Here is a 23,504-nt window from a genome sequence, read left to right on the forward strand (position 1 = left end):
ACCGCGCTCAGCTTTATGATCCCCTGAAGACTTGAAGCAGCACCGGATGTGTATCGTCACGGTGCTGGTGGTCTTTGTGCGTTTACAGGCTAAAACAATCATACGTAGTGCATGCGCCTTGAGACATGGTGCCTGGAGCGCGTCTCCGACTGATGTGTTTAGCGTCCTATGCTGTCCATATGTCAAAAGTGGTCCCGAAGTGGCATTAAATGACGTCAAAGAAGCCGAAGCGTCATGCTGTTGTATTTCCCGATCCTTGCGGTTGGTCGTAGAAATGCTAACGAGAAGTTTTGAGTAGCACGAGCGAACGCGAGTTTCGCTCTCGTCAAGGCGTCCCAATAGACCGATCTCACTAGCTAGTTTCAGTACGCCACCGCTGCCGATATGCATCGTGGGAGCTGTACTCTTTCTCCACGCGCGACAACCCTGCTGGAGTTTTGTGGGAGCAGACCACGGGGCAGCATGAGCTGTCGCGTGAACTGGCGTCTGCCTCCTACGAACTACAATTACGGCGGCGTCACGCATGCGTGGAACGCTTGGTGGGATCGGTCTATTCCTGGATGCCGAAGCCTCCATGGACTGCAACACTGGAGATCGACAGGCAGCGGAACAGGCGTCTGCCACATAACCACAGCTGTTGGGACGCCGGCCGGATCGCGACTGGCAATATCATGACACCTCTACGACTGAGTTAGACTGCGCTTTTTTCTAGACGCAAAGGCGACAAAAGCCGTGACTATTCACTTCTTGGCATTCGTTTGTCGGATAGTCCCTCTGGCTGTGGTTGTACAATGCGAAATGGAATAGAGCAGTAGATGTTATTCACATCGTAGTTCAAAGACAAAAACAACACTGTGAGTTGACCCTTCGAATAAAAACAATCATTCCAGGTGGACTTCGCGACCTATTCTAACGTGTCATGGCCGGAGGAATATCCCGATACCAAAACAACATTTCAAGTTATGGCAGCTGTACGCATGCACGCAAAATAATTGTTTCCAATTCTTTTATTTAGCTAAAAAATACAACTATCCCGACAGCTTGGGTTTCGAAAAAAAAGGATAATTTTTCAAGCGGATATCCATCCCAACTTTGACGTCCAATGTCGACATCCGCCATCTATCAGTAGGCAGTGGTACCTTTCAAACATATTAAAGGGGAAACCAGTGTCTTATTCTCACATAAATTTAAATTAGCTTATCGTTAGGAAAGCGACTTCGAGCATAAACTCTTTATTGTAGCTACAACTCCAGGACTCTCTAAACTCCGGTCAGCGGGCCAAATCCAACACGCGGAGGTTTTCCAGCCAGCCCGTGGTTGGCCGCAGTTCTTCCAATGTAGCCTAGCCCACGGCTCGCTTTCAGCAGGCCCGCTGCTACCATAGCAAAAATAAGCGCGGTTAAAAAGACGGCGTCGCAAAGCTTGCTAACAACGTAAAAGGCCGGTCCTCTTGCCATGTTATTTTTTGGACACTGTCATCACCAACATCACTATTGTTAGGCCCCTGTTTCATGTCGAAAAAAAGGAAGAAGAAGTGTTCAGAGCAAGAAGCTCGATTTTTCGCTCCTTCTGGAACCAAACGCTTTAGGCCAGTTAATTCAATTTTTTATCTCGAACGGAAACCATCTACCATCAACAATTCTGCTCGGCGACAGCCCGCCGACCGCAAATGGAGGGCCAACCTCTTCTGTGAGTAGCAGAAAGCGTTTGACGCCCAATCTGTCTGACAAGATGGACGCCATAAGCGACCACATAAATTCCAATGGCCAACAGGAGGATGGACGCCCGCTGCTTCACCCTCCTCAATTGGTTCTTCAAGAAGTAAGTGGAACAGTATCGGACGAGAACATCCCATCCAAACGAATCCGTACCGCCAATGTCGAGAGGGACCAAGGCGAGGATAACACCTCATTATATTCATTGAGGCACATAACCGATGAGACCGACAATGACGAACCGTACACAGTCGTGACATACCGAAAAAACCGGGCAACAGGAATTCCCGTAGTCTTCAAGCCAACAACACCAGACACGTCCTTCTGGCGTGTAAACCCAAACGTGCTTGCCAACGAGATCATAGCGGTCACACAAGAAAAGATTGTCTCGCTCAAAATCAACAAAGAAGGCAATCTCTCCGTAAATGTTTCATCCCTGGACTCGGCAAACAAGCTTCTCGCAGTCACCTCTCTCGGAGAGATTCAGGTAACTGCTCATATTCCGGAGGCATATTCCAGGAACTATGGAAAAGTAAAACATTGCCACTCGAATACAGCAACGATGAGCTCTTGGATTATCTAAAAGACTTTGGAGTCACGTCTGTTCAATGTCAAGTGGCCTACCGACGCCAGGACGACGGAATTCTGGAACAACACCCTTCAACAACAGTCGTCCTCACATTTCGGACGGACCGAGCCATGCCTCAGCGCATCTACCTCGGATTCACAAGCCATCCCGTTGAAGAATACTTTGGACAGGCAGTTCAGTGCTTCAACTGCCAAAGATATGGACATCTCGCCAGGAACTGTAGAGGAGAGCGTCGTTGCAAGGGGTGTGCAGGACCACACAGCCACAAGGAGTGTAGCTCCAGAAAAGAACCAAAATGTGCCAACTGCAGCGGCAACCATACATCCACATATTCCGGATGTCCGCTAAAAAAGGGCGCTACTGCTGCAAAACAACGTTCTATCATCAACGGAAGGCAAACAAGACGCCGAGCTCCGTCACCAAATCCACAAGTTGTTCGCCGCCAAGCACGACCAGAACATCCCAACGGAGGAGCACCTACAAAGAAAACTTACAGTGAGATCCTGAAGCGTCCTCGCAAGGTTCAAAAAGATAAAAAAAATACACAAGAGGACGACTTTCTTCCCTTGGAGGAGCGTCCAGGGCGGTCGACAATGCCAACACCCATACCAGCACCTCGTCGATCTCGGACAACTCAAGCGCCTCCCGCTGGAACACCAGCAACATACCCAATGTCAAACCAGTCACAGCATCCACGAAAACAAAAAGATCTTGCGCAGGTACTCCTACCCATGTTATTTGTGGCGTTGAAGGCTATCATACAAGAATACCCTGGGGCAAACAACATTCCAGAAGTAGAGGCTCTGCTTACTATGGAGCGATTGATAATTCCCATTAGCGATCACCGCTATCACAAATAGCGTACGTCAGTACCATGTATGAACATTACAAGAAAGCCTCTATCATACAATGGAACGCAAGAGGTTTGCGATCACGACTTTCTGATTTCAGACAACTCGTTTATAAATATAGCTTCCCCATCATTGTAATATGTGAATCAAACTTACCTAAAGACATTCAAATATCACGGTACGAAAAATTTGACTCAGCATGCACTAATAGTGCAAGTCGCGTGACAATGTTCATTCGAAGAGATCTTACATATACCGCACACGTCGTTTCAACCCACCCGACCAACGAATACGTTTGCGCGACGATTTCAAATGGGAAAATGAAGTTCACAATAATCGCAGCATATATACCACCAAAGTCCTTATTTGACAGGCAGCATTTGGAGTCTATCATAAATACAATGCCACCGCCATTTATTCTAACAGGTGATTTTAATGCCCATCACCCAATATGGGGGAGCATTCGGACAAACCTGCGTGGAAGGCACTTGGCAGAATTAGACGACAATTACCACTTATCTACCATTAATGACGGAACCCCGACGTATTTCTACGGAACGGAAGGTAGCAGCTACCTCGACTTAACATTTGTTTCGGCAGCACTAACATCGCAAACAACATGGTTTGCAGACATTGAAACTCGTGGTAGTGACCACGTACCCACATACACAATAATTAAGGGGTTCACCAATGTCCGAAAAACAAACATCCTACGACGAACCAACTGGCATATGTTCGAAGAAGCAATGACGAACCAATGCAAAAATGTTACTGAACTATCTCACTTGGAAAAGGTCATTGTATCCTGTGCAGAAAAAGCAACACGTGATTTTAACGTTCCGTCCACGCAAAAAACAATTGACGCAGAATACGAGCGCCTCCGCGCTATACGTCGGAGGGCAGAACGACGATCCAGGAAAACTAAAGATATCAAAGATCTCCGCGAATTGCGCAGAGTGCAAAAGAAAATCTGCCGTCATTTTAAGAAGCTAGCTCGACATTGCTGGAGGACGGTCTGGGAAAATATAGATCCCAGAAAGCCATTATGTAAAATATGGAAGATCTCACGAGGTCTCAAATCTTCTCCTTCGCAACTGCACCCGTTTCGCTCTCTGGAGCTATCAAGAAATTGTTCAGAGAAAGAGGTGGCAAGCCAGTACTGCATTTTGTTGACAACATACACAACCCTTTCGAGCCAATCTCCATCTCGCATCACAGTCGAACCAGTACTTCGTGAAAAAGCTATGAACGACCTTTTCACAATGAGCGAACTCGATGCTGCACTGTCTTCAGTGAAACCTCACACCTCTCCGGGACCTGACGGCATACAGTACAGTTATTTGATACATATGGGGAAGGACGCGCGAAAGCTTCTTTTGAATATATTCAACTCTTCATGGATCAATGAAAATGTTCCTGGCTCGTGGAAAGAGGCGAGGATTGTGCCACTTCTCAAACCGGGCAAATCGCCACTTCAATTAACTTCGTACCGTCCTGTCGCGCTCGCGAGTTGCATTGGAAAAATCATGGAAAAAATGATTCACCGCCGTCTAGATTGGTATCTTGAACAGCAAGGGATATATCCAGAAATCATGCAAGGCTTCCGTCGAGGAAGGAGCTCTATCGATGGAGTCCTTGACCTTGTAACTTACATACAACAGGAGCGAGCACATCGTAAATTCACAATAGCGGCTTTCTTAGACATCAAAGGAGCATTCGATAATGTCACTCACGAAGCGATATTTCAGGCTCTCAGCAAAATCGGGATTAGGGGACACTTATATAGGTGGATAAGAAGCTACCTCACAGGAAGATCAATTTTTATGTCTACAAAAGAAGGAAATACGCCTTCATATCCGGTGACCCGTGGTGTCCCTCAGGGGGGCGTCCTCAGTCCTATATTATTTAACATCGCTCTCATTCGTCTTGCCAAAATACTGCCCCCAACCATCCAGGCATCATTCTACGCCGATGATATCTGTATATGGGCTTCTGGATCTACACGAGTTCAAGCAAAGGCAAGGGTTCAGTCTGCACTAAAGAAAATGACAACTTATCTTAATACCCGTGGACTCAAAATTTCCATTGACAAATCAGCAGCTATTGCTTTCACCCGCCGAAGAATGGACAAATACCCACTTAAGATAGGCAAACGAACAATACCGTACGTTAAATGCCACACATTTCTTGGAGTAACCATCGATAGGGGTCACCTATCGACCTGGTCACCTCATATTTTGTACTTGCGCAAAAAGCTTGCCAGTTTTAGTGTTCTTGCCCGCTTCATCGGTGGAACCACGTGGGGCGCGACAGTAAGATCACTATTACAGATATACGTGGCCTTATTTGTCGGCTTACTTCGATATAGCGCTCCCATTTTACATGGCACGTGTCAAACCAACATCAAAGCTCTCGGAGCAGTTCAAGCACGTGGCCTCCGTGGCTGTTTGGGCCTACCAGCTTGTGCCTCGACTCTGGGCACAGTTGCCGAGGCACGCGCCACACCTGTAGAAATACTAATGATGCAGGAAACATTGAGAGTTCATCTGAGACATACTACCAATCATAGTCATCACTTACTGGCTGATCTTACTTTTACGGACCTCACTCAGAATATTCGATGGCACTATCAAAAATGGAGCAATACATCCCTGATGATATAAACTCGTTTAATCTTCCAACTATACCTCCATGGAGACTCCCTTTCCCTGTTGTGGAACTTGGCATTCAAGGCATCAAGAAGAAATCAAATACACCATTGCTAGTTCTCAAACAACTTACTTTATCAACCATTGCCTGTTTACACGCGTCAAAAACTCACATATATACCGACGGATTATGTGTCAAAAATAGTTCTACTGCAAGCATTGTGATTCCATCGTACGCCACAACAAGAAAATTCAAGCTTAGCCACAAGACATCTTCAACAGCGGCTGAACTTGTAGGCCTTCATCAAGCCCTTCGATTTATATTGACAAAGCCACCTCAGGCATGGACGGTGTTTACAGATTCTAAGCCTGCACTCCAAAGCATCTGCACATTTCTGCGACGAAGTGAAAATGGACAAATTATTTTCAAACTTTTATGCCTTCTTCAGAAATGTATTGATAGGAGACACTCTGTCGAGTTCCAGTGAATTCCTGGACACTGCAAGATACCTGGAAATGAAGCTGCGGATGGTGCTGCGACTTCCGCCCATACCTTATTCCCCAACGTCGAAATACCCTACTCCAGAAGCGACGTCGCTTCAATGATAAATCTCCACGCCCGAAATGCAACACAAAGTCTCTGGAAGAGCTCTGCACACCATTACCCTCCTCTATATCTACTGGATCCTGACCTAACATACCGTGTGTCACGTAATTTACCCAAGCGAACGGAAGCTGTTATACACCGATTACGTCTGGGCGTTTCCTACACACAGGAATTTCTGCACCGAATCGGAAAAACACACACTCCGAACTGTCCAGGATGTGATTGTGTGGAAACTATATCTCATTTATTATGTGAATGTGCACTTTACGATGCAGAAAGAGAACTCCTAAAGAGGATTCTTTCACATCTAGACGACCGGCCATTTACTACGTCCAAAATACTAGGGGCCTGGGACTCACCACTTAAAGAGGAGAAGGCCGCAAAAGCTCTTCTGCGATTTTTATCAGCAACTCGCCTCGAGTTCTGTTTGTAAAAACTTGTCTAGTGTTCATTATTTGTTGTCGTATAGAGGGCTATCCATTTTATAATTCCTGTAAGTGTACACGTGCGCAACTGGACTTCGCGCTGGCGCGTACAAAAACTCGAGTGTTTTGGGTGAACATTGGTGACAATCCAGCACGCACTTTCAGTCTCTTAGTTTTAGTGTCATATTGGAAACTGCGGCATTTTCTTAATTATTGATTCTGCCCTCACACTGTTAACGTGAGTGCTAGTGTGTTACCTTTATCCTCCTCTACTTTTTCTTTCCTCCTTCTTTTATCCCCTCATCCCCTTCCCCAACTCAGAGTAGCCAACCGAGGCAGGCCGCCTTGGTTAACTTCTCTGTTTTCTCCTCCTGCCCTTACCTTCTTCTGTTTCATGTCTGTGTAACTACGTACGTAACAATTTCGTTGCTTCCCTGTGATATTTGCGCGTAGCGTCTTGTGCCGTATCCATTGCATATCGTCATCGGAAGTTCTCTCATTATCATCAGTCTTCTGCCCTGAGTCGACGTGGCGAAGTTTCCATGCACTTTGATTTATTCCTTGTGAATTTTCAGGTTTCCAATTTCAGTGTAAGGTCAAAATTAGAATAAAAATTGGTTTCTAAAAGAACGTATGTATTTTCATCTTTCCTAGAGTCTCATTTTTTACTGTAACTTTCAATTTTCTGTTTAGACGCTGATCTAAAATTTTTTATTTGGTTCATCTCATTTTTTTTTACTTTTTTATCTCCTGGCAACAGATCCCCATCCAGCCTTTCTGCAAAACGTTTTGAAGACGCCTTAATTGGTATTCGTGCAAGAAGAGGACCCAAGAATAGAGAATGTTTTTTTTGAAATGCGATTGAAATTGGGCTCAATTTCAATCGCATCTGGAAATAAGTCGTGGAAAAAGTAATTGTTGAATAAGAATCACCGGGCTTTAGGACAGCTTTTTATTGGGGAGCGTGAACCGCATCAGTAGAAAGAACCCTTCATAGGAGCACTTTGTTTTGCAGCCCGACACAAACGGTTTTCAAAAGGTGTACACAGGTTTCTTGTAGTTTTGCCGAGCATGCATAAAAATCCTCCGTAGTAGAATATATTTTTTAATATTTTATGTTGTCCCCATTAGCGCATTGGTTAGTGCGTCGGGTTCCTGTACATCAGACGTAGGTGCGAAGCTCGTTAAGGCCATTTGTATTGTTTTTCTTCTAAAGCGATAGCGCTTTGGGCGACACGTTGCAGAAACTTCGAGCTCGTTGGCTGTCGTCGCCGCCATTGAAAAACCCTTCTCTCCCCTCTTGTAGCCAGGGAAGTCAGGACTTCCCGTCGGCCGTGCCACGCGAAGGTGGCAGACCTTGCGTCCCGCCAAGAATGGTTGCAAAAATACTCCAGAAGCCGGGCGAAGACATGATAAGTGTAATCACAAAAACGGCTTGACATAACAAAAATAACAATTTAATTAAACGTTTCGCCTCTCATGCGGGAGGCATCTTCAGTAGAGCACAGAGCGAGTGAGAGTCGCACGAAAAAGTTCGGCTATTTAGGCATAGAGTTTGCGTACACCTCCGGCAGGGGGCCAGGGTTCTTGTATACCAGCGATGAATCACTTCCGCGTTTGTCGTTCTGGATGAACCAAGATTCCAGCAGCTTCCTCGGTCCCCACCTTTGATCCGTCGCCAAGGTCAAATTGTCAAAGTCAAATTGATGTCCTGACATCCATGTGTGGTCGACGAGCTCGGACTTGAAGCGGGTGGCGTTCGTGGAATTGCCGATATCCCGTGCGTGTTCGTAGGGAGAATCTTTCTGTCGGCCGCTCGAAACAGTTGTCTCCAAACATTCCTCAAGTTATGCGAAATACCATTTTGGCTGGGGCCAGTTGCTACGCGTAGTGTTGGATGGATTTAGAAACTTCGGCTTAACCACGTACTTCACGGATCACTATGAGAAGTAACCACGTCGCACCTCTGTCCTCAGGTACGTCACGGCACCTTTCCACCCGCTCTGCGCGACTGTTCTAAAACTATCGCTTTTGTTTCTTTGCACATCATGGGCTAAAAGTACGACCATAAAAAAATGGTTTGCTACATTTTAAATATATTTCCACAGCATGTTGTCTAGTTAGAGCAGAGTGGGCAGAATACAATAACAGTACTCGTACACACCACTACACGATAACAAGACAAAGCAACTGTAAAAGCAGCCTAGTAGCTCATTTTCTAGGCTGCTTTTCTGTTCTTGCTAGGAGTAGTCTGTGGTAGCTTTGTATGAATGGTGGATCCTTATCTCTAATTCTCATTTGATTATAATTCATAGTAGAATTTCCAGCAGGGGCACCTGTTAAATGAGGTGTTTGGTGAGTGGCGTCACCACGGACCCCGAGCCATGCGGGTTGGCCCGCCCACGTCTGGCTGTGCGTGCTTTTTCTGTGTCCGGGAAAAAGGTCATCATTGTGGTTGAGTCGAGCACCAGGAAGGTTCGGACCCTTCGTCTCGATCTCTTTAAGGCTGTGTCTTCTTGGTCGTCAGCTGCCAGAGGGTGTCCGCAGCACGTCGGCGGTTGTGCTTAACCGTTGGCTGACTCTGCAATGCCGGTTTTGTGTACCGGTGTTTGGCAGAAATCACCGTCATGGCTTCGTTTGCTTCGGGAAGGATGTGTACGATTCCCCGGCCATGGTGGGCTTCGGAATGTTGAAGGAATACAGGCTGGGTTGGCGCCGAGGCCGCGGGGTTCAGTGAGGCCATGCCGCCCCAAACCCGACCTTAGGTTTAGCTCCGTCTATTAGGGGAGGGGGGGGGGGGGGGGAGAAAGGCGTATGGGCTGGAGAGTGTTCGCAAATTATCTTTATTTTGCGAACGAAGGCAATGAGCGATGACTGCAAATAATTAAAGTATTGAGGAAACTTTTCTGTTAAAGAGTTCGCAAATGAATAGCACAAAATTAACAATGCGTTTAAGCAGCATACAGACAGAGCTCTGTCTGTATGTTTCCTCGTCCCGGTCCGACGTCGTTTAGAGCTGTTCCCACCAAAACAAGCTTGGGAAAACCTGCTCATGCGCGAATTATTCGTTCTTCCTCCTCCATTCCTTCGGTGTACCTGAAAGAGTTTCACAATCTTAGATATTTGAGCCGCGCCTCGAATTCTGCTGTATTGAGAAAAAAGCCTGCAATCCAGCTGACTGGAAAACTTTCTAGTTTATACGCTGAGACGGAGAAAAGAACGGGTAACCAAGCGCTAAGTATAACTCGGCAATAAAGGCATTAAAATGTTAGTGCCAGTAACAACACATTCCTACAAGAAGGTAAGGTGCGATGCTCTAGGAGCAACTGGCTCTCAATCACCTTTCTGGGAAGGTATACTGAAAAGTCACGGCAAGGGCAGGTTTTTCCTTATCTTTTCGGTTCTTAAAGACTGTGTTGTTTGCCGTTTCCTGATGCATTAACCCGGATGCGTGTGAGAATTTTGACACGGTCACTCTTCGTCGTGTAATACTTTTCAGGCTGACCAAGTATACTATTTCAGACTTTTACATTACCTACAAAAAAATTTACTTTACACCACACCAACGAATAGCCTCAGTGCACACGCCATTATTAAACAAAGGTGAAGAAAGCCGGCCATAAGCACCAACTATCGCCAGCAAAGGTTAGATTTCAGGCAACTAAAATCATACATAGAATGAATTTGGACATAGCGGTTGAATCCTGTCTTTTTTTCCTTTTTTTTTTTGAAGATTACAAATTGGTTTCAAGGTGCGGTGGCTCATTTGCGCAATCTTTAAATAGCTTCCTGACTCAACCAGGATTGTACGAGTGGTGCGAGCCGGTCCGCAGACTCCGACACGCTTTTTATATAAAGAAATGCTCACTTGAAACGTGTTGCGGGTAACTTTCTCTCTCTGGCCCGCGTATGCTGTTTGGTGTGGATTACAGTGCGGCGTGAATCGTGCAGATGAGCGCACGCGCAGGGAAGGCGCGAGGGCTTCATGACGTGCACCTTCGGCAACCGCGGGCAATCCGAGGGGGCCGAGATTGCAACGGCCTCTGGGCTGTGCGGTCGTGCGGTTGGCACTTGTAGTTGCTCGGACATAGTGGACAAAAACAGACGACAGCGACAAGCCTCAAACCAGAGTCTTTCGCGATTTCAGAGGCTTTGTAGAATAAAGGAGGCTATGCTTAGACACGAGCATCATGCTCGCGCGGGTATCTTTGGCAGGCTTGCAATCGCTCGTGCTTGCCTCACGAGCACCTAACGATTGAACACGTGCCAAAGCTACCATCGCGAGCATGCTGCATGGAATGGAGGCTTGTCGCTGTCTTTTGTTTCTGTCTTTCGCTCTAGTGGGACACGGGCATTAGAGTGTATCCCGAGGGGGCCGAGATTCCAACGGTCTCTGCGCTGTACGGTCGTGCGGTTGGCACTTGTAGTTGCTCGGAGATAGCGCGCCTGAAATTTGACTGCGACAGTGTGGAGGCATCCTTTTTGCTATTAAGGGTCAGTTAGCACAAAATTAAAATTGCCGAGCTCTAAGATATTATTACACAACAAAGAGTCACGTGTGTGAGAGTACAATACTCGAAGGCTTTCCTGTTCTTCGGTTGATCGCACGTGACATGTGCATGCGCGGTTAATACAATTGCTTGTTTTCTGTAGTTGCTGGATGGCTGCCGCATGATATTCAAAAAGACTAAGGTTAAAAGTCTGCTTCCTTTTTATCTCCAGTGGCTTACAAGTATCGCTCGTACTTTGCGCGAGCTCCTCACGCAGATATGTCTCTCCTTGAAGTGCGTTGAAGGGGCACAGAAATGACTTATTTGGAAATTGCTGAAGGCGCGCGACCGGCGATTGTTAAAATATACGTTTCACGGAATTATGTTGACTTATCATTTTTACTAATTTTTCCTTTGCCTGTTTGAACACATGACAGGGTCGCTCCTGTAGGCACATTTAGGTTGACTGAAACTGCTGGTTAAATAACTTTTCTTCAAATGTCGGAATAAAATAATTGCTCTCTCTTTGTAGCCTACAAATGTCGCTGCAGTCAAATTAGATGTGAGGTTAGCGTTGCTGTCAATATTTTAAAAAAAACTTTGAAGATCACTACTCATCATGAGTACCTATTTCAAACGCGAAACAAGTTACAAAAGCTGTTTTAGGTTGTTTAAACGTCGGAATATTTCACTGCGTAGCAGACTTCCACGTCAACATTTGTCGAGACAACTCCCATGTTATGGTGTCCATCAATTCAAAATAACTCCCGAATTTTCGCGACATGGGCCAACACGTTTTGTATACTCGATGAGAATCCGTGAGCGCAGTGCTCACAAACTAGATCTGATAGATATTTTCTTGATTTCGAGTGCCGTTTCGTTGTTCTGAGCTTACGCTCAAATTCCAGAGTAGAGTCGAACTTGGCGCAATAACAACTGTAATGCGAAGAAAAAACAAAACAAACGTGAATGAGGAAAGAATAAAACTCAAGCTTTCACGTTTCTTCGAAAGAAAAGATTATAGAAATAATATGGTCGGATATAGTTACTTGTGTGACGTATTGACACGTGACACCTTGTAACATCTTCATATAATGCTTAAGCTCGTATAACACGAAGGCAAGTCTTCTAAACCTATTGACTCAATTGAGATTATTTCAGACCAAAATGGAACTTCGTTCCTTTTTGACTAAAGCTTACAACTCAGACGGTGACCTTACAAATCGAGGGGTGCGACGTAGAACCTAGTGACAGGTCCTGGCTGGACAACAGCGGCGAACTAGCTGCCGAACTACAGTACTACGTCTTCATGAACTGCGAGCGCCATCTCGGGGCAAGCAGAAAAATAAAAATAAAGAAAAAAGCACCAATTTTTTTGTTTTTCTAATTCGCTGTAGTTACTGAACGAATCAACTTATATAAATAGTTTTGATATGATTCTGTTGCGGGTAAATTCAAAGACACGGGCCGTAAAACGGTTTTCTCATAATTAACTTCGTAGGATGTCTTCGAACGCAAAAGTGCCAAAACAATCGATTTTTGGAAATTTCAAAATTTTGTTTAATATAAAACAAAAAATTATAGATAGGTATTCATAAGGTTCAGTTTATTGAAATCGTGATTCTTTATAGAGTAAACATGTATAAAACATATGTGCACCACTGATCGCGTGAGAATAAAAAAAAATCAGGAGCCATTCCACTCTGAGAAGGAGTATGACCAGCGAAGCTGTCTACCAGAGGACACAGCCGTGACGCAGAATTTTCAACAGAGGTTCGAACATAATCATTGTCTTGATCGGTGATCATCGTGACTAAACGTGCGGAAACACATTTATTGATGTCTTAAGTGGTGGTCATTATTTTGCATGGACGTCAAACACCACCCCGAGGAGACGGAGGAAATTAGACACGCGCTTGGGGACCGCCACCCCGGGAAGGCGGAAGGAAAGGAAACTAGGCACGCAAGCGGCTTGGAACGGCGACAAAGAGAGGACGGTGCGAGCGTAGACATGGCCGACGCGGGTCGCACAGCGGCAAATCTTTGGGAAAACTTTACTATCTACCTGAGAGTCTACTGATCTGAAAAATGTTGCCTATATTTGATGAGTAATGTACTGAACAAACCTATCTCTAAATTACCCAAGCATCAAGGAGAATGCCGGGAATGGTGTTCGACGCGCCGCACGTGCCAGTGTCTGCAGCAGTAACGGTTCTAAAGCAAAAGTCTAAAACAAATAGCATCTTGCACGCGCGTTCGTCAACGCTTTATTTTGGTTATTTACTTCGAATCTTTTATGCGGGGGAGGTGTGCGCGCGAGACGCATTCGGCTGTTCGAGCGTAGAGGTTTTGTTGACGGATATGGAAACTCTACGAAACGCAAACCATAAACAGCTTCAAAAAACAAATAATGTACTTTTTGTTAGTTTTTGGAGTGCGCTCTGTCGCGCCTACGGCATTGTACATTTTTTTCCTGTAGGAGTGCGTTGTTATCAGAATTCACATGTCAATAAACTCTGCGTACAATTACACTTTGTTCTTTGTTGCAGCGATGAGGCAAAATACGAAAACACGGATGTGGCATGTTTTTCTTCATATTTTCGTTATTTTGCGAGTGTGCATTGTTTGTCGATCGGTGGTGCTGGAAACCGGCTGTGTGTGAGAAGGTGTTGTTTCGACCGCCTCTTATTCCACGTCTCTACGCTTAAAACCCGAGTGGACAGCCTTAAAATATTACAGCGGGACGTATATTCTGTTTGTAATATAAATTGTAGGAACATAGTTTCGCCAATTACTGATTGCCATTAGGCTTGAAGTAACCATTGGCTGTAGTGGATAGGGAGAAATGACACTGCATACGTAAAGTATACTGTCGCATACTGATAAAGATGTTTATTTAATCAAGAGTTTTTTGAAGTTGAACAGAAGTTGGTAAGCAAAAGCATGATACTTAGCTGGTCGTCCCTACCCATTTACGTTATTCTCAGTAGAGAGTTTTAGGGAACCGTTTTTGCACACCCGATACGGTACGATGGGCCCTCCGGTACGAACTGCGCATGCGCTTGTCTTCTGCGATCTTACCGTAATGCGCTAGTCGAACCGTAAGGCACGACCGGCACGACCAATGGCCGACATGGACAGTCTCGCTTGGTTAGCAATACGGCTATTTCGCTGGCGGAGAGAGCGTGCCGTGGCTCCAAACATGAATAAAATAACTCGTGGCAGTGCCTGGCAGGAGCGCCATGTGTGACAGCAAGTCCATAAAGTTTGAGTCAGCAAAAAAGAAAAAGAATAAAGAACAAAACGCAGTAGGATTTTTTCAATAGAAATAAATTGGTGTTTAGCGCAGCCATAATTCGTCTGCTCGGTAGCTTAGTGGGTTGGAGCGCCGATTTCGTGATCTCGTACAGGAGCCGTAGTGGAGAGTTCGAGTCCCGCTGGTCTCGATTTCTTTTTTTTTTTTTTTTTTACATATTGTAAGTTTGTTTTTTCTTTTTTTTTTTTACATATTGTACGGTTTTTTTTTTCTTTTTTTCTTTTTTCTTTTATACAAACATTGGATGTGCATTTTTAGCATTTATCACCCGTTTTTTACAGCTGCTGTTATGACTGAGGATTATCTGTAGTGGCAACAGAGTGAGCAACAGCCTTCTGCATCAAGGCTCTGGATTCTTTTTAGTTTAAAAATGTTGCATAAATTAAAAATTTCTGTACAAATGCTAATCACATGTATCCTATAAAACGAGCCCTTTGAATATTGGGTGATAGTTTTAATAAGTGCACATCAGTAAAGTTATAGGTTTTCCTTTATATTTTTTTCGTGGTCGTACCGTACAAGGCGCAACAATCGGTACGCGGGCGTACGACCGTGATCGTCTGCTATCTGTACCGTAAGAGAGCAACATGAGCGCCGCATCTACCTCCGTCCCTCCGCCTCCTCCTCGCAAGCGGTTTACAGCAGAAGACAACATCTTTCTACTTCGGGAGGTGCTAGGCGGTACTCCTTTTTCACTCCAGCACTTTGGAATGACGCAGCGTTGAAAAAGAACGTCTCGTTGCGAGGAGCGAAGGAACGGATTGACCTCCTCGTAAATAAAAATAGAGATTTGAGACGTACTCGAAGATACGTCATTCCAAAAATATACACACTGTATGGAAAGAAAAACAGAAATCATTACATTTCTTCCTTATTTAACGAACTCCCAGAGTCCCCTATGAATATAGAATCCACTAGCGTACTAAAAAGGAAACTAAGGAATTGGTGTCAAGCATCTGAGCTGTAGATATCGTAGCCTAACCGTTGGAGATATTTCGTAGTTTTATTGCATGGTTGCGTGAGTAGACTTGGCTATAAACACCTATATTTCATGCTCTAAAGTGTTCCTTTTTGTATTTATTTGTGCTGCTAATTTTGTGTTCCTTTCATCTTTTTTTTTTTTTTTTGTGCTGCGGAGTGTTTCCTTTTTTCTTTTTTTTTTTGTAACAACATGTATTCTAGTTCGTCGCCTGGCCCCACATACGAGCCGAATGCTGCTTTTGTGGGCCAGCTCTTTATTTTGTATGACTTGATCTTAAAATAAAAATTGAATTAAATTGAAAATTGAATTGAAAATTGAATTGAATTAGCTTCGTACAAGAAAAATGACCGCATCAACTTCAGAAAGTGAGTATATTTTGGTTATTTTTGTATTTTCTTCGAGACTTAATATTTCTAGTTTTATTTGTCCATAGCTTTCTTAATACACGATCCTGCATTGGGCCTCGAGGGAAAGAGACAGCATCGCTAGCAGACGACTTCGAATGTTGATGATAAGCACGCGCGAGCGTGTTCTCGTGCCAAATCGAGTTTGCTTTCGGCAACGTTTCAGCATATCAGGACGTGGTTGGTGTAAACATCATATTTGGTTGATGTAAACACCAAAGCTTGCCCGCTGAGAACGCATGATTTATTATAAAACAAGTTACCATGTACGGTCGAGGCATTATTTTATTCCCCAAGTATATAAATCTGGTAAACTGAAAGAAAAAAAAATACGCTTGCACATCATTCGTAGTATCCGCACATCATTCCTGGTATCACAACATTTTGTTTACTCAAAAGCTACGCCAAGTTGAACGTCCTATGCCTTGCCGCCAACAAGCGCCTTCTCTTAGTGTATCGGTGCTCGGTGGCACCCGAAAGAAATGCGACTGACTCCGTGTCACGGCAAACCAAAAAGAATGTTTATTCCCTCGTGCCCCTGCACAAGTCACGGGCCCCACGGCACGCTCGTGCGTGCCTCGCTTATAGAAAGCGAGAAGTTCAAAAGAGACTCACGCCACACTTAGTGCGCAGACAGTCGTGCAAAATCACTTTTTCTAAATTGCTTTCGCTGAATAGAGCCAACTCCAAGTCATGGTCAAAAAGATCGAGCGCCATTGTCGTCGGAAAGCTCGTCTGCTTCTTTAGCAGACGAACATTTTACAGCTTCGCTGCGCTAGGGGCGACACGCCGTGGTGCGCCAGGTTTTGTATTACGGAAGCGCATTCATTCCAGTAAAAAAACGAGACGAACTATAAGTAGGTATACAATATTTTAGGTTCTCTATATATTTAGGGTGCGATCTTTATTTACTTAAGCTTCTGCGATTTGTACAAACACGCAAATTTGTCTTTTCTCGATGAGGCGGATGCAGGTTTCCGTTGCCAGGGGGCGCGACCTGTACCGATCGCCTGCTATCGTCTGCAAATACGGTTCCCCCAAAGGCGTTTCAGGGCACACGATCGGTCCACACGCCCGATCCAAGGTATCGATCGTTTTTGTTTATCGATCGTATTTTGTTCCGGTTCCCTAAAACTCTCTAGAGTTTTAGGGAACCGTTTTTGCACATCCGATACGGTACGATGGGCCCTCCGGTACGAACTACGCATGCGCCTGTCTTCTGCGATGTTACCGTAATGCGCTGTTGGAACCGTAAGGCACGACCGGCACGACCAATGGCCGACATGGACAGTCTCGCTTCGTTAGCAAAACGGCTATTTCGCGGGCGGAGAGAGCGTGCCGTGGCTCCAAACATGAATAAAATAAATCGTGGCAGTGCCTGGCAGAAGCGCCATGTGTGACAGCAAGTCCATAAAGTTTGAGTCTGCAAAAAAGAAAAAGAAGAAAGAACAAATCGCAATAGGACTTTTTCAATAGAGATAAATATGTTTTTAGCGCAGCCAAATATCGTCTGCTCGGTAGCTCAGTGCAATAAAGAAAAAAAAAAAGCTCGGTAGCTCAGTGGATTGGAGCGCCGATTTCTTGAGCTCGTGGAGGTCTGGTAGTGGAGAGTTCGAATCCCGCTGGCCCAGGACAACTTTTTTTAAATTTTTTTTTATTATTTTTTTTTACATTTTTTTTTATATACAAACATTGGATGTGCATTTTGAGCACTTATCACCCGTTTTTTACAGCTGCTGTTATGACTGAGGATTATCTGTAGTGGCAACAGAGTGTGCAACAGCCTTCTGCATCAAGGCACTGGATACTTTTTGTTTAAAAATGCTGCATGAATTAAAAATTTCTGTACAAATGCTAATCAGATATATCCTATAAAACGAGCCCTTTGAATATTGGGTGATAGTTTTAATAAGTGCACAGCAATAAAGTTACACGTTTTCCTTTATATTTCCTTCGTGGTCGTACCGTACACGGCGCAACGATCGGTACGCGGGCGTACGACCGTGATCGTCTGCTATCTGTACCGTAAGAGAGCAACATGAGCGCCGCATCTACCTCCGTCCCTCCGCCTCCTCCTCGCAAGCGATTTACAGTAGTAGACAACATCTTTCTACTTCGGGAGCTGCTAGGCGCTACTCCTTTTTCGCTCCAGCACTTTGGAATGACGCAGCGTTGAAAAAGAACTTATCGTTGCGAGGAGCGAAGGAACGGATTGACCTCCTCGTAAATAAAAATAGAGATTTAAGACGTACTGAAAGATACGTCATTTAAAAAAATATACACACTGTATGGAAAGTAACGATTTCCCAGAGTCCCTTATGAATATAGAATCCACCAGGGTACTAAAAAGGAAACTAAGGAATTGGTGTCAAGCATCTGAGCTGTAGATATCGTAGCCTAACCGTTGGAGATATTTCGTACTTTTATTTCATGGTTGCGTGAGTATGCTTGGCTATAAACACCTATATTTCATGCTCTAAAGTGTTCCTTTTTGTATTTATTTGTGCTGCTAATTTTGTGTTCCTTTCATTTTTGTTTTGTGCTGCGGAGTGTTTTCTTTTTCTTTTTTTTTTTTTTTGTAACAACATGTATTGTAGTTGGTCGCCTGGCCCTACAAACAAACAGAATGCTGCTTTTGTGGGCCAGCTCTTTATTTTGTATGACTTGATCTTAAAATAAAAATAGAATTAAATTGAAAATTGAATTGAAAATTGAATTGAATTAGCTTTGTACAAGAAAAATGACCGCATCAACTTGAGACAGTGAGTATATTTTGGTTATTTTTGTATTTTCTTCGAGATTTAATATTTCTAGTTTTATTTGTCCATAGCTTTCTTAATACTCGATCCTGCATTGGGCCTCGAGGGAAAGAGACAGGATCGCTAGCAGACGACTTCGAATGTTGATGATAAGCGCGCGCGAGCGTGTTCTTGTGCCAAATCGAGTTTGCTTTCGGCAACGTTTCAGCATATCAGGACGTGGCTGGTGTAAACATCATATTTGTTGATGTAAAACACCGAAGCTTGCTCGCTGAGAACGCATGATTTATTCGAAAACAAGTTACCAAGTACGGTCAAGGCATTATTTTATTCCCCAAGTATATAAATCTGGTAAACTGAAAGAAAAAAAACCCCAAAATACGCTGGCACATCATTCGTGGTATCCGCACATCATTCCTGGTATCACAACTTTTTTGTTTGCTCAAAAGCTACGCCAAGTTGAACGTCCTATGCCTTGCCGCCAACAAGCGCCTTCTCATGGTGTATCGGTGCTCGGTGGCACCCGAAAGAAATGCGACTGACTCCGTGTCACGGCAAACCAAAAATAATGTTTATTCCCTCGTGCCCCTGCACAAGTCACGGGCCCCACGGCACGCGCGGGCGTGCCGCGCTTATAGAAAGCGGGAAGTTCAAAAGAGACTCACGCCACACTTAATGCGCAGACAGTCGTACATAATCACTTTTTCTAAATTGCTTTCGCTGAATAGAGCCAACTCCAAGTCATGGTCAAAAAGATCGAGCGCCATTGTTGTCGGAAAGCTCGTCTGCTTCTTTAGCAGACGAACATTTTAGAACTTCGCTGTGCCAGGGGCGACACGCCGTGGTGCGCCAGGTTTTGTATTACGGAAGCGCATTCATTCCAGTAAAAAAACGAGACGAACTATAAGTAGGTATACTATTTTTTTGGTTCTCTATATATTTAGGGTGCGATCTTTATTTACTTGAGTTTCTGCGATTTGTACAAACACACGCAAATGTGTCTTTTCTCGATGGGGCAGATGCAGGTTTCCGTTGCCAGGGGGCGCGACCTGTACCGATCGTCTGCTATCGTCTGCAAATACGGTTCCCCCAAAGCCGTTTCAGGGCACACGATCGGTCCACACGCCCGATCCAAGGTATCGATCGTTTTTGTTTATCGATCGTATTTCGTTCCGGTTCCCTAAAACTCTCTATTCATGCGTAGTGAATGCACCGTGAAACTATGCTGCCTGAAGCGCGTCTTCGACTTATGTGTTTTGCGTCCTATGCTGTCCAGACGTCAAAAGTTGTCCCCAAGTGGCAACAAATGACGTCACAGAAGCCGAAGCGTCATGCTGTTGTATTTCCCGATCCTTGCGGTTGGTCGTAGAAATGCTAACGAGAAGTTTTGAGAAGAACGAACGAACGCGAGTGTCGCTGTCGTCAAGGCGTCCCAACTTCTGGCTGCCGAAGCCTCCATGGACTGCCACACTGGAGATCGACATGCAGCGGAACAGGCGTCTGCCACATAACCACAGCTGTTGGGACGCCGGCCGGATCGCGACTGGCAACAGCACGACACTTCTACGACTGAGTTAGACTGCGGTTTTTTTCTAGACGCAAAGGCGACGAAAGCCGTAACTATTTACTTCTTGGCGTTGGTCCGTCGGATAGTCGCTCTGGCTGTGGTCGGATAATGTGAAATGGAATAGAGCAGTAGATATTATTCACATCGTAGTTCAAAGACAAAAACAACACTGTGAGTTGACCCTTCGTATAAAAACAATCGCTCTAGGTGCACTTCGCGATCTATTCTAACGTGTCATGGCCGGAGGAATATCCCGATACTAAAACATTTCAAGTTATGACAGCTGAACACATGCACGCAAATTAATTGTTTCCAATTCCTTTAGCTAAAAAAATATAACTATCCCGAAGCTCGGGTTACGAAAATAAAGGATAATTTTTAATGGGGCTCCCGACTTTGACGTCCAATGTTGACTTCTGCCATCTATCAGTAGGCAGTGGTACCTTTCACACATATTAAAAGGGAAAACCAGTGTCTTATTTTCATATAAATTTAAATTCGCTTATGGTTAGGAAAGCGACTTTATTGTAGCTAAAACTCCAGGCGTCTCTAAACTACGGTCAGCGGGCCAAATCCAGCACGCGGAGGCCTTCCAACCAGTCCGTGGTTGGCCGGAGTTCTTCCAATGAAGCCCAGCCCACGGCTCGCTTTCAGCAGGCCCGCTGCTACCGTCGCAACAATAAGTGCGGTTAAAAAGACGGCGTGGCAAAGCTTGCTAACAGCGTAAAAGGCCGCTCCTCTTGTCATGTTATTTATTGGACACTGTCATCACCAACATCACTATTGTTAGGCCCCTGTTTCATATCAGTGTATGTACGTAATAATTTCTTTGCTTTCCGGTGATATTTGCGCGTAGCGTCTTGTGTCGTATCTATGGCATATCGTCATCGGAAGCTCTATCATTCTCGTTACTCTTCTGCCCTGAGTCGACGTGCCGTAGTTCCCATGCATTTTGATTTATTCCTTGTGAATTTTCAGGTTCCCGATACTGTGTAAGGTCAGAATTAGATTAAATATTGCTTTTAAAAATAACGTATGTATTTTCATCCTTCTTAGAGTCTCTCTTTTTTTACTAACTTTCATATTCGTATTTAGACGCTGGTCTAGAATCATTTATTAGGTTCATTCCTCATTTATATTTACTTTTTTATCTCCTGGCAGCAGATCCCCAATCCAGCCTTTCAGCAAAATTTTTAGAGACCCCTTAATCGGTATTCGTGCAAGAAGAGGGCCCAAGAATAGAGAATCGTTTCTTGAAATGCAATTTAAATTGGGCTCAATTTCAATCGCGTTTGAAAGTGAGTCGTGGAAAAAGTAATTGTTGAATAAGAATGCCCGGGCTTTAGGCGAGCTCTTTATTGAGGAGAGTGAACCGCATCAGTAGATAGAAACCATCATGGGAGCATTTGTGTTGCAGTCCAACACAAGCGGTTTTCAAAAGGTGTACACAGGTTTATTATAGTTTTGCCGAGCAAGCTGAACAACCCTCGGTAGTACAATATATTTTTTTCTGTTTTATTTTGTCCCCAGTAGCGCATTGGTTAGCGCGTCGGGTTCCCGTACGGTACACTTAGGTGTGAAGCTCGTTAAGGCAATTTGCTTTCTTTCTTCTAAAGCGTTTTGGGCGACACGTTGCAGAAACTTCGAGCTCGTTAGCTGTCGTCGCCGCCATAGAGAAACCCTTCTCTCCCCTCTTGTCGCCAGGGAAGTCGGGACTTCCCGTCGGCCGTGCCACGCGAAGATGGCAGCCCTTGCGTACCTCCAAGACCGTCGCGACGTAGGGAGAACCTTTCTGTCTGCCGCTCGAAACAGTTGTCTTCAAACATTCCTCAAGTTATGCGAAAACCCACTTTGGCAGTGGCCATTTGCAACTTGCAATGTTGGATGGTTTTAGAAACTTCCGCTTAACCACGTACTTCACAGATCACTATGAGAAGTAACCACGTCGCACCTTTGTCCTCAGGTACGTGGCGGCAGCTTTCCACCCGCATTGCGCGACTGTGCTAAAGGCTTTTGTTCCTTTGCACATCATGGGCTAAAAGTACGACCATAAAAAATGGTTTGCTATATTTTAAATTTATATCGACAGCATGCTGTCTATTTAGAGTTGAGAGAGGGCAAAATGCAATAACAATACTCGTACACACCACTACATCAATAATCTAAGTGAGTCCCATAAAACCAGACAAAACAACTGTAAAGGCAGTCTAGTAGCTCATTTTCTAGGCTGCTTTGCTGCTCTTGCTCGGAGTAGTCTTCGGTGGTCTTGTATGAAGGTGGATCTTTATCTCAAATTCTCCTTTGATTAAAATTCTTTTGTAGAATTCCCCGCAGAAGCGCCTGTTAAATGAGGTGTTTGGTGAGTGGCGTCACCACGGACCCCGAACCATGCGGGTTCGCCCGCCCACGTCTGGCTTCGCGTGCTTTTTCCGTGTCCGGGGAAGAGGTCCTCCTTGTGGTTGAGTCGAGCCCCAGGTAGGTTCGGAACCTTCCTCTCGATCTCTTTGAGGCGGCGTCTTCTTGGTCGCCAGCTGCCGGAGGGTGTCCTCAGCACGTTGGGGGTTGTGCGTAACCGTTGGCTGACTCTCCAATGCCGGTTTCGTGTACCGGTGTTTCTCAGAAATCCCCGTCGCGCATTCCTTAGCTTCGGGAAGGATGTGTACGAGTCATCGGTCATGGTGGGGTTCGGAATGTTGAACGAGTACAGGCTGGGTTGGCGCCGAGACCGCGGGGCTCAGTGAGGCCTTGCCGCCCGAAGCCCGACCTTAGGTTTAGCTCCGTCTCTTAGGGGGGGGGGGAGGGGGGGGGGGGAGGCGGGCGTATTTATTTATTTACAAAAAAAAAACCTGCAGCGCCGAAAAACTTCAGCATTATAGCAGGTACAGCCCATGGATTAATACGTTCAATAAAATAAGAACAGAACACTTGAATATACAACCTGGCCTGTCAATAAAGAAAATACATAGCCATTGAACATAAATAACAATAAAAATCAAGACCATTTCCTAAGATAACTGGTCCCACGTCGTCACGAATAAAAAAAGGCTTTGGTAACAGGTTCCACTGAGCGATTGTGCGTGGAAAAAATGACAAATTCTTATAATCTGTTCTACAAGAAATTTCCCTTATTTTTCTGGTATGATCCACGCAA

At 44.9% G+C, this 23,504-nt stretch overlaps 1 pseudogene; it reads left to right on the forward strand.

The window, feature by feature from the left end:
* Positions 1-5,215: 5,215 nt before the first annotated feature.
* Positions 5,216-6,843, forward strand: LOC115315656 (annotated as a pseudogene).
* The last annotated feature ends 16,661 nt before the right edge of the window (positions 6,844-23,504 follow it).

This window comes from Ixodes scapularis, unplaced genomic scaffold, assembly GCF_016920785.2.
Source record: "Ixodes scapularis isolate PalLabHiFi unplaced genomic scaffold, ASM1692078v2 PGA_scaffold8__174_contigs__length_109621045, whole genome shotgun sequence".
NCBI classification, from domain to species: Eukaryota; Metazoa; Arthropoda; class Arachnida; order Ixodida; family Ixodidae; genus Ixodes; species Ixodes scapularis.